Source organism: Stenella coeruleoalba, assembly GCF_951394435.1.
Source record: "Stenella coeruleoalba genome assembly, chromosome: 17".
In the NCBI taxonomy this organism is placed as follows: Eukaryota; Metazoa; Chordata; class Mammalia; order Artiodactyla; family Delphinidae; genus Stenella; species Stenella coeruleoalba.
The window spans coordinates 69,960,512-69,973,640 of NC_137163.1; the positions used below are offsets into that span (position 1 = coordinate 69,960,512).

General features: G+C 40.9%; 1 long non-coding RNA gene across 1 annotated transcript in view; it reads left to right on the top strand.

Annotated features, from left to right (window-relative positions):
- LOC307175880 overlaps nucleotides 1-12,880 on the top strand; it is a 391,606-nt gene extending 378,726 nt beyond the window's left edge. Inside the window, exon 3 of the long non-coding RNA XR_013824518.1 lies at nucleotides 10,629-12,880. This is a non-coding gene — a long non-coding RNA (uncharacterized lncRNA). The remainder of the gene's footprint in view (nucleotides 1-10,628) is intronic.
- The last annotated feature ends 249 nt before the right edge of the window (nucleotides 12,881-13,129 follow it).

Consider the following 13,129-nt stretch of genomic DNA (forward strand, 5'->3'; position numbering starts at 1 on the left):
TGGTCTCAATGTTTGATATTTGCGGGGTAAGAGAATAGTGGATACAAAGGGAACAGTTTCTATCATCTACACTGTTCAAAAGGTAATTGCATTCTGTTGGTACAGTCTTAACTGGCCTATCTTTCAACGAGTGGCTATTTTGAAATAGAATGTTTTATTTCATCTTCATAGCCAGGAAAGAGAGAACAGAGAGGCCATTAATCTGTTTTTCCTGGGGTCTACTAAAATCATATTTCTGGTTATTGGTATGAATTAAAAATGGAGATGACAAGGGCTTCCCTGGTGGCGCAGTGGTTGGGAGTCCGCCTGCCGATGCAGGGGACACGGGTTCGTGCCCCGGTCCGGGAAGATCCCACATGCCGCGGAGCGGCTGAGCCCGTGAGCCATGGCCGCTGAGCCTGCGCGTCCGGAGCCTGTGCTCCACAACGGGAGAGGCCACAGTGGTGAGAGGCCCGCGTACCACAAAAAAAAAAAAAAAAAAAAAAATGGAGATGACGAAACTTAGGCCTCGTCCTTGACAGACTATCGAGTGGGCAGACCTGGCTCGGGCAGAGCTCCACACCTCGTCTCCTCGGGTGGCCTTGTTTCAGGACAGGGGTGGCAGATAGCTTCATGCACTGGCTCCCCTATCAGGTATAACCACTCCGTCTCTCTGGTTTGCATCCTTGGAAGCTTTCTCTAAATCCCAATCACCTGACATGCAGAAGCGAAGTAAACACCTTGGGGGCAACCCTCAAACAGCGGGGCAAGGGAGTAGGTGGGTCAGTGCTCCAGTCTTCCCGTCCTTATGTAGCACAATCTTTTTTTTTTTAAGATTTTTTTCATGTGGACCATTTTTAAAGTCTTTATTGAATTTGTTACAATATTGCTTCTGTTTTATGTTTTGGTATTTTGGCCACGAGGCATGTGGGATCTTAGCTCCCTGACCAGGGATCGAACCTGCACCCCCTGCATTGCAAGGTGAAGTCTTAACCAGTGGACCACCAGGGAAGTCTCTGTAGGACAATCTTGAGGCACGTTTCTGTGTTCCTCAAAGGGCTCCCATAGGTGTTGAGCCCAGTTGTCCTGAGCAGTAACTGGTTCATTAACACACCTTTCACTGGCTTTTTGCCATCCCGTTTCATAGGCCCCACTACCTCACTTCCTGGGGTCAAATTCAAATGAACTACTTGTACCCAAGTCTTTATCCCAGCCTCTGTTTGGGGGAGAACCCAAACTAAGACAGGAAGTGCGTCTTGTGTGTCCTATCTCCTTTTATATCTTCTTCGGGAGGATCTATCTGTAGATGACTTGCATCCCTTGATCAGCGTGAATTTGGGCTCCATATTCTGCTGTCTTTAGTCATCTTCCAGCTGTGAACTTTGCCCAATTCTTTCATACCTTATAGAAACTTCTCTATCTTTTTTGTTGTTGTTGAATTGCCTTAGGGATCCTGAATTCTCCAGGATGAAAGGTTTAAGTATGTGTTCAAATGGCATTGATAGGCTACTTGATTTATGGTACTTGATATATCACGTTGAAATTTTACCAAAGCCTTAACCCAAAGCAGTGAGTCCACTGGTAGGAATTTGGGTTCCCTCCAAGTTTTGTCAAAGAGGCGAACAGCAATGCTGCTGACATAGGGGATTTGCCCTGCCAATACCCACCCTTCTGCAAGAAACAAATCCCCAAATGTGTGAGTCAAATGGGAAACTGGAGAGCATAATGAAATGCACGATTCAAATATCATTGTGCATGTTGCGTTTTATTCAAGGAAATCTTGTTAGAATTATTCACTAGAGCACCTGATACAGGAAAACACAAAGTTACGAACTTGGCCAAGGCATGATTCTACTCACTACATAAAAAGGTTTCTGTGCTTTACAAAACATTACCCCCTTTATGGCGCCCTTTACAATATAAATATACGATATATTATTTCCTATAGTTATTTACCCTACAACTGAATGCTCCCTTGAGGTGAGCGGATCATCTTGCCCATTTCTTATTTCTACTACCTAATCTCTTGCTTAGACATTGGGCAAATATTTGTGAAAACGAATGTGTGAAGTACCTAAACACTTCTGTTATTTATGTGGCACTAACTACTTAGCAAATTCTGTTTAGGGTTGGATGAGGGCTCTCACAGTGCAATTTAAAATAGTATTAGATGGTACTGTCAGCTGACGATCACTCAGAAATAACCCATTATTTTCTGAGCTGGAATAGAGCAAGGGCCTGGTAAGCCTCAATAATAGTCAAGATCACTGGCTTAGAAACCAGGCAGACATCGGTTTCAATCCTGCTTCTGCCAATTCAGAGCTGGGTGACCTTGAACAATATACCTGACATCTCCAAACCTCATCTTAAAAATGGGATGATAATAATACTTATTTCATAGGGTTATTTTTTTTTGTAGAAGTAAAATAAGATAAAGCATATAAAAACCTTAACACGTATCCATCCTTAATCTGTGCTCACTAACTCGTTACCCCCATAACTGTTTTTATCTCTGTTATGCAGTTTCCCTGGCATCACACAACTGGTGCTTGATAGATCCAGGACAAGAGTCCAACTTAATGATTTGCAAACCATTTTTCTTTTCACTATAAACACTGGGTCAAAACAAACATCTCTGAAAATACAGTCTTAGGTCTTAGTTGAAGAGAACAGAGGATTTGATACATTGGTATTTTTCTGAGACATAACTATGATCTAATGTGTCCTCTGATTGATCCAATCCATTAAGAGATCCACAGACTACTAGGTGAGGCAGACAACAACCTTCCGGATTCTGTTCGGGGGTTCAGGTAACTAACTTATACCCCTTACCTCATGGTAATAGGTCTCTAGATGTCTCTTCCCTTACGAAAGTACTAGCTTAACCCATGTCCTTGGGAAGACAAAAGAGATACACTTGGCCACAGGCGTTGTAGTCCAAGGTGATGAGCTGATCTAGCAACTGTTCTACAGAGGCCCTTTGTACCACTGCCTCACGATGGATTGTACAAGGCCCAGGACCTGCTAACATCAGAGCTAAGCTTCACATTGCTGTTTTCCCCAGTTAAGGAGAGGGTGACCACTCTTCACTAGGAGCTAGACTTCAGTCTTTTCAGTCTCTTTGAATTCAGGTTTACCGTTGGCATAAAATCTGTAGCTGGAGCAGATGTGGCGCTGTCTGTTCTGACAATGAAATTAATCGAGAAATCTAGAATCAAATATTTAAAAAGTGTCTCTGTGACAGTGGGTCCGGTTACACATTAGATTCAGATGGAGGCCTATTAAAACTCCTGATGCCCAGGCCCTACTCAGATCTATTAAAGAATCTCTGGGCCAGGGCCCAGGCACTTGTCTTGTTAACTCCCCACTATGTGTGCACTCAGGCCCCAGAAGAAGGACTTTACCCCACCTTTCCTCTTACTGCCGCACCAAGGGACAGGAAGCCATAGGAGTATGGCCAGGGGAGTTCCACCTCAAAGCTGACTCTGTGTTACTCAAAGGGCTGGACTTGGAGATTCCAATTTGCTTTGGCAGGTGAGTTTCAGGAATCAGAGAAGAATCCAGGCCAAGTGGACTTTTAATTAATTAATTTTTAGAAAAGCAAACCTATTTGTCCTTGCTTAGGCCTACAAACCACTTAGAATCATGAAACCTTCCATGTGTAATGGGAATTTTGACTTGGCTTGCGGAATTCTACAGACCAGAAACGCACTGGAGAAAGCCTGATACTTTAGCTCATTTTTTATAAAGATGCCATCAAGAATAAGCATGTAAATCCAAGATATCTTTGGAACATTTTCTGGCCTCCCCTGTGCTCCTCTCTGGCAAGAAGATGCCCTTTCACTCAGCCACAGGAGAGTCCACAAGAACAGCTGTGGGTTCAGCTCATCCTCTTCTAAGCTATGCATAATCATTAATTAATTTTTTTTTTTTTGGCCTCACCACACGGCTTGTGGGATTTTAGTTCCCTGACCAGGAATCGAACCCGTGCCCCACTAAGCTATGCATAATAATTGAGCTGCCCCCTTTGTGCATATTTACCCACTCCTTTCTCTGAATAGCTTCAAGGCATTTCTTTATACCTCCTTCCAGATTGATGAGTCTCTGCCACTGTCATGAAGCCCAGCAAAACAGATATGCCCCTACTCTCTCCATTGACAATGGTTGGTCTACCTCTGCAAGAGACAGGCTCTTGCAGCCTTCTGTATTAAAAGAATGGGTTTTGTGAATACATCCAATCAGAAAGATCAAGATACCTCCTTTTGGAAGAAAGAGGAAGTCATATTGCAACAAAAATCTGCCTTTTAAAAAGCTATTTCTAAAAAATCTGTTCAATATGTATCAAAGAATCAAATTACACCCATCTGGAGAGATGCATGTGAAATAAAGAAAAACTGCATTAAACAGCAAACCACATCTATAGTGCTTCTTGCAGCAAACAAAGAAATGCTGGGTGTATCCACAGGCAGAGCCTCTTTGGATTAAAAAGTACTTCCAAGAAGAGGACAAATCAAGCTCTTAGCCTTTCTGGTTCTTTTCATAAGGTGAGGACGGTGGGGATGGGGGACAGCTGCACGTTGTACGTAATTCATGCAGCAGAAAAGTCATTTTCAGTGGCCTGTGGATGGCTTTGAGTGGGAGCAGATTTCCATGCAGAAATGATCTGTGGGCCAGGGATTACACCACCTTTTGCTCTCACAAGGACTGATTGCATGGCCCCCAGCTGGAGCTAATCCAGATATCTGTTTAATTAAATAGGAGCTGTCATTCTGTTGCATTACATCAGAGCCCAGGAAGGTGACATGGAGGTGAGATGGCAAATGTAAATTTTTAGCCCTTCGTTTCTTATATAGTGAAGGGATTAAAAATTCTGGTTTTCAGCAGGGTTTTCTTTATGCGTGTGTGTGTGTGTGTGTGTGTGTGTGTGTGTGAAAGAGAGAGAGACAGAGACAGAGAAAGAATAGAAATATAATTGAGACATCTGTGACTATTTCAATTTCCCATCAGGATCATCCTTCTTCAAATCATATATTTTTCTAGGGCATGACGTTTGGGAGGATAATTCTAAAAAGAATTCACTGAGGCAATACTTTCCTTCGAGAAAAATCCACTGAGTGCCTTCTATAGAAATGGCATTACAGGGAATATGACGGGCCCAGCCAAGAATGAGATTTGCTAAGTAGAATACCGTAAGGGCACTGTTTACATATTTGAGCAATTTTGGGTAACAGAATGTTTATTATACTTGCTATTTGTAGTTCAGATGTTTATCAGAACCATACCTGAATGAATGTATTTACATTTACATTCAAACAAACAGAAGATAATCTCATTAAGAGAGCAATCAATATTTTAAAATAAGGATTACACATAATTTACTAAATTAGCTTTAACATGACATATACACACTAAATATATCAAACAGAAAATTTTACAAATAACGATTCTGATATTAACTATCTTCCCACTAAGTGATTATGAAAACCCTTCCCCAGGTGTGGCTAAGAGAAATCTTTCTGTTAGAGATAGTTTTCTAAGACACTCTCCTTTTGCTGTCCATGTTCACCAAACTCCATGCCGTATGTATTCTGTACCATTTGTGATGGAATAATCACTTCCATATGACAAGGTCTTTATTATTAGCTTGAGAAAATGCAGATTCTGTCTGCATTTGCTCAGATTTCTGACTTTAAGTTCAAAGTCTTCATGAACTGTAGTAACAGCAGATTTGTGCAACCATTCCAATTTAGAAGGTTTCCTTTCCTTTCATGCACCCTGCAAAATGGCCTCTCTATTGGATTGACCCATCTAAGGGTCTCTTTGTTTGCACAACACTGTCGCCGTTTGCTTTCTTCTCTAATCTGAAAACTGTAATCACTACACTTTAACAATGAGTAGAAATTTTTCTTCTTCCTGGTTTGATTGGGGAAGGGAAAACACAAAAACCGGGTTAAATTCAGAACAAAACCACAGGTAGCAGATAGTTATCTGCTACCTACCTATATCCCAGAATAGTTGAGAGTGTGCATTCTAAATCCCGTAAGCCTGGGTTCATTTCCAGGCCATTTACTAGCTGTGTGACCTTGGGCAAGTCACTGAACCCTTTTGATATAATAGGTGATAACAGCTGCTATCACGTGGTGGGAAAGAGCAAAGCAGCAGGTCTGTAACTCAGTTCCTCTCTCCTTCAGAGATGCCTCAGGCAACCTGTACTTGACCACATAAAGCATACACTTTTTTTTTTAATAGTTGAAAGACACAGGAGGGGCTGTTAGCATTTATTCTCTTCCAAGTTCTTATCTAAGAAGGATTTTAGGACAATATACTGGGTCTGTGTAGATTTCTTACGATAAACTGATCTGTAAATTGTAGGTTTATGAGTCACAGCTCCCCTGGGGAATAGAAATTGATAACAAACATGGGCTATGTGATTAACATGGAGCTATGTGATTAAGGAGATATAAAAACGGGGACACCTTGAAAATATGCAGCTTCCGTGGGCTCACGTGTACTTCACACATAGTAATTACCTGTTAATTCAAAAGCTAAAGTGTATCTCAGTCCAGGGAAAGGAAGCTCCCCCAGAATCCAGGGTCTCCCAGACACTGGTTCTGTATCAACGATGGCTGCTTCTTTCTTGTTTCTTTCACTGGTCATTTGTAAAGCTCTGTGCTGGGTAAGACTTGTACTTAATGTGATTCTGTTTGGGTCAGTGCATTTCCCCATAGAGCTGTTGCAAGGAGTAAATGACTTGATTTATGTAAAGCTCTTGGAATGGTGTCTAGTAAAAACGTGTCATGCAAGTGTCATCTATGAACAGTATTGCAGTTTAACAATTTCATAAAACAGTATTGTATAGGTTACTCTAGATGCTGGGTACGAGGGTTAGAGATGGTCTCTAATGGTCCATCTTTAGAAACCATTAAATGGTCTCTTTCCACAAGTAATTTAAATGAAGGAGAAAGACATTTAGAACAACAATCACATGAATAGGTGTTTTGCAGGATTTCTCACATTATTTCTTCATTGTCCCGGGAGCAGACCTTGAGACCAAGAAGGGAACGTAAGGAGTTTATTTTGGAGGCAGTACTAGGAAACAGCGGTAGGTGGGTGGGGGACATGAGACAGGGAAAGGAAAAGCAGCCGATAATGGGTGAGTTCTCAAGCAAATTTCCATTGTGAATAATTGGGACTTATTCCCACTGGGCAATTCTTGGAGCCAGTGTAGAACATGCAACTCACAGTTACCCCAGCCACAGAAGGAGGAAACTGGTGTTTATATACCTCTTATCAGTCATTGGTTGAAGGAGGAGTTAACTGCCTAGCCCTTCAGCCTCCCCAGGTAGGGCAGTGAGAGCTCAGAGAAGGCCCTCAGGCAAAGGGGCGCAGACGCTGACAGCCGGCGGTTGGCCAGTATATAACCACAGTGGTAAGGCTGGAGTGGGTACCCTCAGGCCAAGGGCTGAGGCTGCTCTACTCCACAAATACTGGCATTTTATTCCAGAAAATAGGAGGAGAATCCCCAGTTAAAAAGCTTAAGACCTGATTAGAACAAAAATAAGGTTGATCGCACTTAAGTCCGGAGAGTACATATGAAAGTTCTTGTAATACTTGTCTCTGGAAACAATACAATAAAAATGTTACAGTAAATAAAGAGTATAAATATGTTATATATTTTATATCAGCATAAATAGTAATTCTGTGCTCAGTGATGTTAATGTCTACCTATAGGCACTATTGAATGGGAACTATTTGGATCTTACCTGTGGTCTCAATGAGCTGTTCATGTTAGTTTATTATTACTTTATTATCAATTATGTGCACAGTTATTTTACCCTTGCATCTGGCCTCCCATGCAAATATTGAAGGCATTTCGATTTTATGACCTAGGGGTTGTTGTCTCCTGCTTCAGGGAAAGATCTACTTCATGCCTTGGGGATCCACTTCTGAGCCCTGAGCCTCACTTCTTAAAACCACAGGTCATTCCCCTCACCTACCACCTCCGTGATCCCATTTCAGTAAATACTGGTACCCATGTCAGAGCTTCACACATTCCAGACCCCACTAAAGAACTATTCTATCATGAGCTGCTTCTTCTCTCATTTGGTTGTATCTTTTCCAATATATCGCCACAAAAATATCTACTTCCTTACTCCCATTTTACATCCCTTTCCTATCCCAAATACTGGTTTTAAGTCTTTATGCAAAATGGAGCATGATTTTACAAATGTCTTCTATTAAGCACTAAGTGTTATGGAGGACAAATTGCTGATTAAAATGTACAAGACAGGGACTTCTCTGGAAGTCCAGTGATTAAGACTCTGTGCTTCCATTGCAGGGGCACGATCCCTGGTTGGGGAACTAAGATCCTGCATGCTGCACGGTGTGGCCAAAAAAAGAAAATAAAAATTAAAAAATTTTAAAAAATGAAGGAAGAGGCTTTCCCCTCAAAAAAAAAAAGAAAAGAAAAAGAAACCACTTTCTTTGCTAAACCATAAGAAGCAACTCCTCAACCATTAAAGTTTTAATAATGAAAACTTTTGAAATACTGTGAGAATTACCAAAATGCGACACAGAGACGTGAACTGGGGAAATATTGTTGGAAAAATGGCGCTGGTAGATGTGGCTTGATGCAGGGTTGCCACAAACCATCAATTTGTAAAAAATAAATAAAATAAAATAAAATAAAATAGACAAACCCTGCTCTCATAAGGCTTAAACATGTATTGGAGAGATAGCCATTGAACAAACCATCGCCAAAATTAATCTGTATTTGAAAACTGTAGTAAGTAGTATGAGGTAAAAGGCTATGAGCACAAGTAATGGGGCAAATCTAACAGTGTCTGAGTATGTGCGTGTGTAACTAAGTATGTGGAGGTCTCAGGGAGGACTCTTGGAAAACATTCCTGACTTTTGAGCTGTGATCTGAAGGATAAATAGGATTTAATTCCTTCCCTGGCAGGAATGCTCTATACAGAGAGAACAGGTGTGTGTACTGTTCTGGTTCCTCAGGTGGCAAAGAGCCTGGGCCAGGGAGGAGTCCGGGGGCAAGTGCAGTGTGGTGAGAGGTGCAGCTCTAGGGGCAGGTGGGGCGATCAGACTGAGACCTGTGGGCGGCTGTCTTTATCGAAAGACCAATGAGAAGCCATTAAAGAGTTTTAAATAAAGGGATGTCTGATTGGAAAGTTGTTTTAAAATGAGCGCTCCTGTATCGAGAATGGATTGGAGGAGTGCGAGAGTGGAAACAGGAAGGCTCATTGACAACATGTGCAAAAATCCATGTGAGAGATGACGGTAACTGAGATTAGCTTGGTGGGTGAAAATGGAGTAACGGGTGTGTTCAGGAGATATTTAGGAGATTAAGCCCACAGAAATGAAGACATTCTAAATAGCAGAATGTATACAGGCGTGCTTTGTTTTATTGCTTTATTGTGTTTTGCAGATGTTGCGCTTTTTTACGAATTGAAGGTTTGTGGCAACTCTGCGTTGTCAGATGATGGTTAGCATTTTTAAGCAAGAGAGTATTTTTTAATTAAGGTATATATATTGTCTTTTTTTAGACTATAGTATAGTGTAAATCATAACTTTCATATGCACTGGGAAACCCAAAAATTCGTGTGACTTACTTTATTGCCGTTATGTGATCTGGAAATGAACCAGCAATATCTCCGAGGTGAGCCTGTACAGAATGAGTCTGAACTGTTTCATACTTTATGATATAAACTGAGTCACATTTTAAAATTTTTCAAATTAAATAAAAACTAAGTGAAAACCCCAGATGCCTTGCTGGCAAGAAGTTTATTATCACACTCTCGGGTCTACCTGTATCACTGAAAGACCCCAGGCCTTACACAGGCCATAAATGAGGTGCACTGGTCAGCCACATTCAAGTGGGGAATAGGCCGTTGTCATGGCTGCCTACCTAAGCTCCGCACTGCTCCACAAGCTGTTGCCCGATGAGTCTGGTGCTGCTAGCTCTTGCTCTAGGGAATCCTGAGGAAGCATCCTCCCTACTCTGCTTGGCACTTAGCCTCCAGCACTCTCAGGGCCTGGAACTTTTGTGTATATGTCCTCCTTTTCTAAAGTTCTGTCGATTAAAACATGCGTGGCCTGAGTGAATTGAGGCTTCTGTCCTGTGAGGGGCATGCACTCATGCTTTTGCTAATCCCAGGAAGCCCCCCCGGGGAGCTGGCTGCTTTCCTTTATGAATCCACAAAACGCACAGGGCTTATTCAGTGACTTCCTTCTACAGACAGCTTGATTTCCCTTCAGGAAGCCTCCAGTCATTAAAAATGTATGAAAACATAAAAAGGCTGTTTACTCTCCTTGAGGTGGGAAAGATGGAGGAACACTCCTATTTCTTCCTGAACCTCCACATTTCTACTGCTGCTTCTCCCAAAGACAAAAATTGGATTTCCTTGTACTCTCCTGCAGAAGTAATGCAAAACAAATCATAATTTAATTTTCAGGCCACTGAGAATTCATGCATGTGTTCAGATGTCATGTGCTTGTGGCTGAGGAATTAGTATGTGCAAATAAATTGCTACGGAGTTCAGAGGAAGGAGCCATGGATTGCGCTTGAGGGGGGTGGGAGGTCAGGGGGCTAAGGGTACCTTGCAGAGGAATAGAATTTGAGTTTTACCTTGCAGGATGAATAGAAAACGGCCATACACAGAAGGAGAAGCAAGCCAGGCCAGCAGAGGTAAGTAGTTCTCAATTCCCTTGTAGAAGGGAATTGAGAACCAGTGCGTCATCTGCTGTGGCAAGAACGTAAGAGGATGGGTGACTGGGATGCAGAGTGTCAGAAGATGATTCTAGAAAAGTAAGTAGCAACCATATTGTGGAGGGCTTTATAATGGCATATTTAAGAGTTCAGACTTTTCTTTCTCCTTAGGCAATGGGAAAATATTGTAAATATTTTTTCTGTATTTAGTTTTTAATTGGAGACAAAATCAGATTTGCATTTCAGAGACTTGGCTCTAAGAAGAACTTGCAGGATATATTAGAGAGCATAGCATCTGAGTCAAAGAAATGCTTAGAGGCTATTGCAGTTGTCCAAATGAGACATTTATTTAGCATCTTCTGTGTACCAGAAACTCCGTAGGTGCTTAGCCTATGCAGCATAGCATGGCGGCTGAGAGTGTGGTTGCTGAATGACTCCACTCTTACTAGCTTGGGGACTTTATGCAAGTTACTTAACTTACTTGTGCCACCATTGCTTCATCTATAAAATGATGGTAATAAAATACATATATTGGGATTGTTGTAGAGACTAAATATGAGAGTACATCGAAAACACTAGATATATGGTACTTATTTTTATCTATTTTATCCAAGAATACAAATAACACAAATAATTATTCTCACTTTGCAAATGAGGAAACTGAGTCTCATAAAGGTTATATGCTTCACTCAAGTCACAGAGTGGGTAAGGAAGAGACGGAGCTGTACCTGAGCCCAGTTCTCTGATTCCAAAGTTCATGATGTTCTCCTGTCACTTTCTCTCTTTGAGGGATCTGTGTGAGGCACTAGTCTGGGACTGGGAGAAGCTAGTGCATTTAAGTGTCATGAGGATAGAATCTATAGGAAGAGAGATGGCTTCTGCAGTCACTCAAGTAATGAAAGGGAGAAAGCTCCGATTTCAAGAGATCTTTCTCGGCAGTATAACATGTTCTCTCTAAATCAAGGCTGAGGTAGTTCTGCACAGAGACTAGCCTGGATCTAGGCCAGGGACCATGTTATCTGACGCTGATGCGTTTTGTTGATCTTGGATTTACACAGTTATCAGAGGTCACATGATTACAGGGTACAGCACATACTCTTAGGAAGGAGCACAGTGTCATCCATCATGCTCAGGCTTTGATCTAATAGAAATTGTGCCAAATGCATTCCTGAACTTAGAGCTACAGGACCAGAACAGGGTCCGTTCACAGATTATTCCGAGAATCGTGCTAGCACACTGGCGTACAGAGTTTATCTACCTTGACTTCAACAAATGAAATATTCACGAGTTTCAGATCTGGGAAAATAACGGAGTAAATATTTTTGGAAAGGGTGGTCTGTCATTGTCCCTTAAAAATGAGATAATGTAATTAACGCCACAGTCATCATGTTCCCAGAACCAGCAGACGAGATATTCAGAGAGGTAGTTACGAGATACTAACACACTGGGAGTTGCCAGTAGAAAAGTCACCACCCATCAAGCTCTGATTCTAAGCTCTGCACATTCAAAAGCTTAATGTTATCAATTTGTCAGGTTATAGGAAAGAAATTCTTGCTGTCCAAATTCAAAGAAAACATGACATAAATAATACTGTCTTTGAAAATCATTTTGTGCCCTCCTATTTTTTTTACTCTGCTATATTTTCATATTGATTTTTCTCCATTTTAATTTTCCCTTGAGAGTTTTTCTTCCTCCTTCCCTTTTTGCTTTCTTTCCTTCCCTCCTTTATTCTTTTTTTTTTGTTTTTTTTATACACAATTAGAAAGAATTATTTCTTTAGAAAGGCAAAAATGTCGTGATCTGAATTTCAATATATTTCTTCCAATATATTTAAATTTCTAATTTCACAATGTGTACAGTGAGGGCAAAGTAACAAAGTGGATTCAGACAGAGGAATAATGGGAGGTTAAAATATGTCTTTCCAATAAATGAAGTTTCAGTGTTAGAGAGTCATGGGTTGCTGTGTAATCTCTTCAGCAACAAAATGTGAAGCTCTAAAAGCTAGTGCTGAAGGTTATTTAGGGTGGTCGTGAACTTGAATTTAAAATTTTAGAGGTGGGACAGAAGGAAGTAAACTATATGAGGAAATGAGATTTATGTAATTAAATGTGATTAGGTTGGCCAGTTTCCATATTTAATTTGCATATATAAATCTGAAATGTAAAATATAAATCTAATATACACCTAAAATATGAATTAAAAAGAATATTACAACTTTGTCTGAATTCTTTCATTCATTCAAAAACGTTTATTGAACATCTACTTGCTGTCTATCTTGGGTCTGGAATTTACAGCAGGTAACAGACAAAAATTCCTGCCCTTACAAAATCTGCATTCTAGTCTGAATGCTATTTTTGTGAAAACATACAAACAAACAAAAAACTTTGTTTTGCTATGTCCAATGATACAATATGCTGGTTTTCTGAA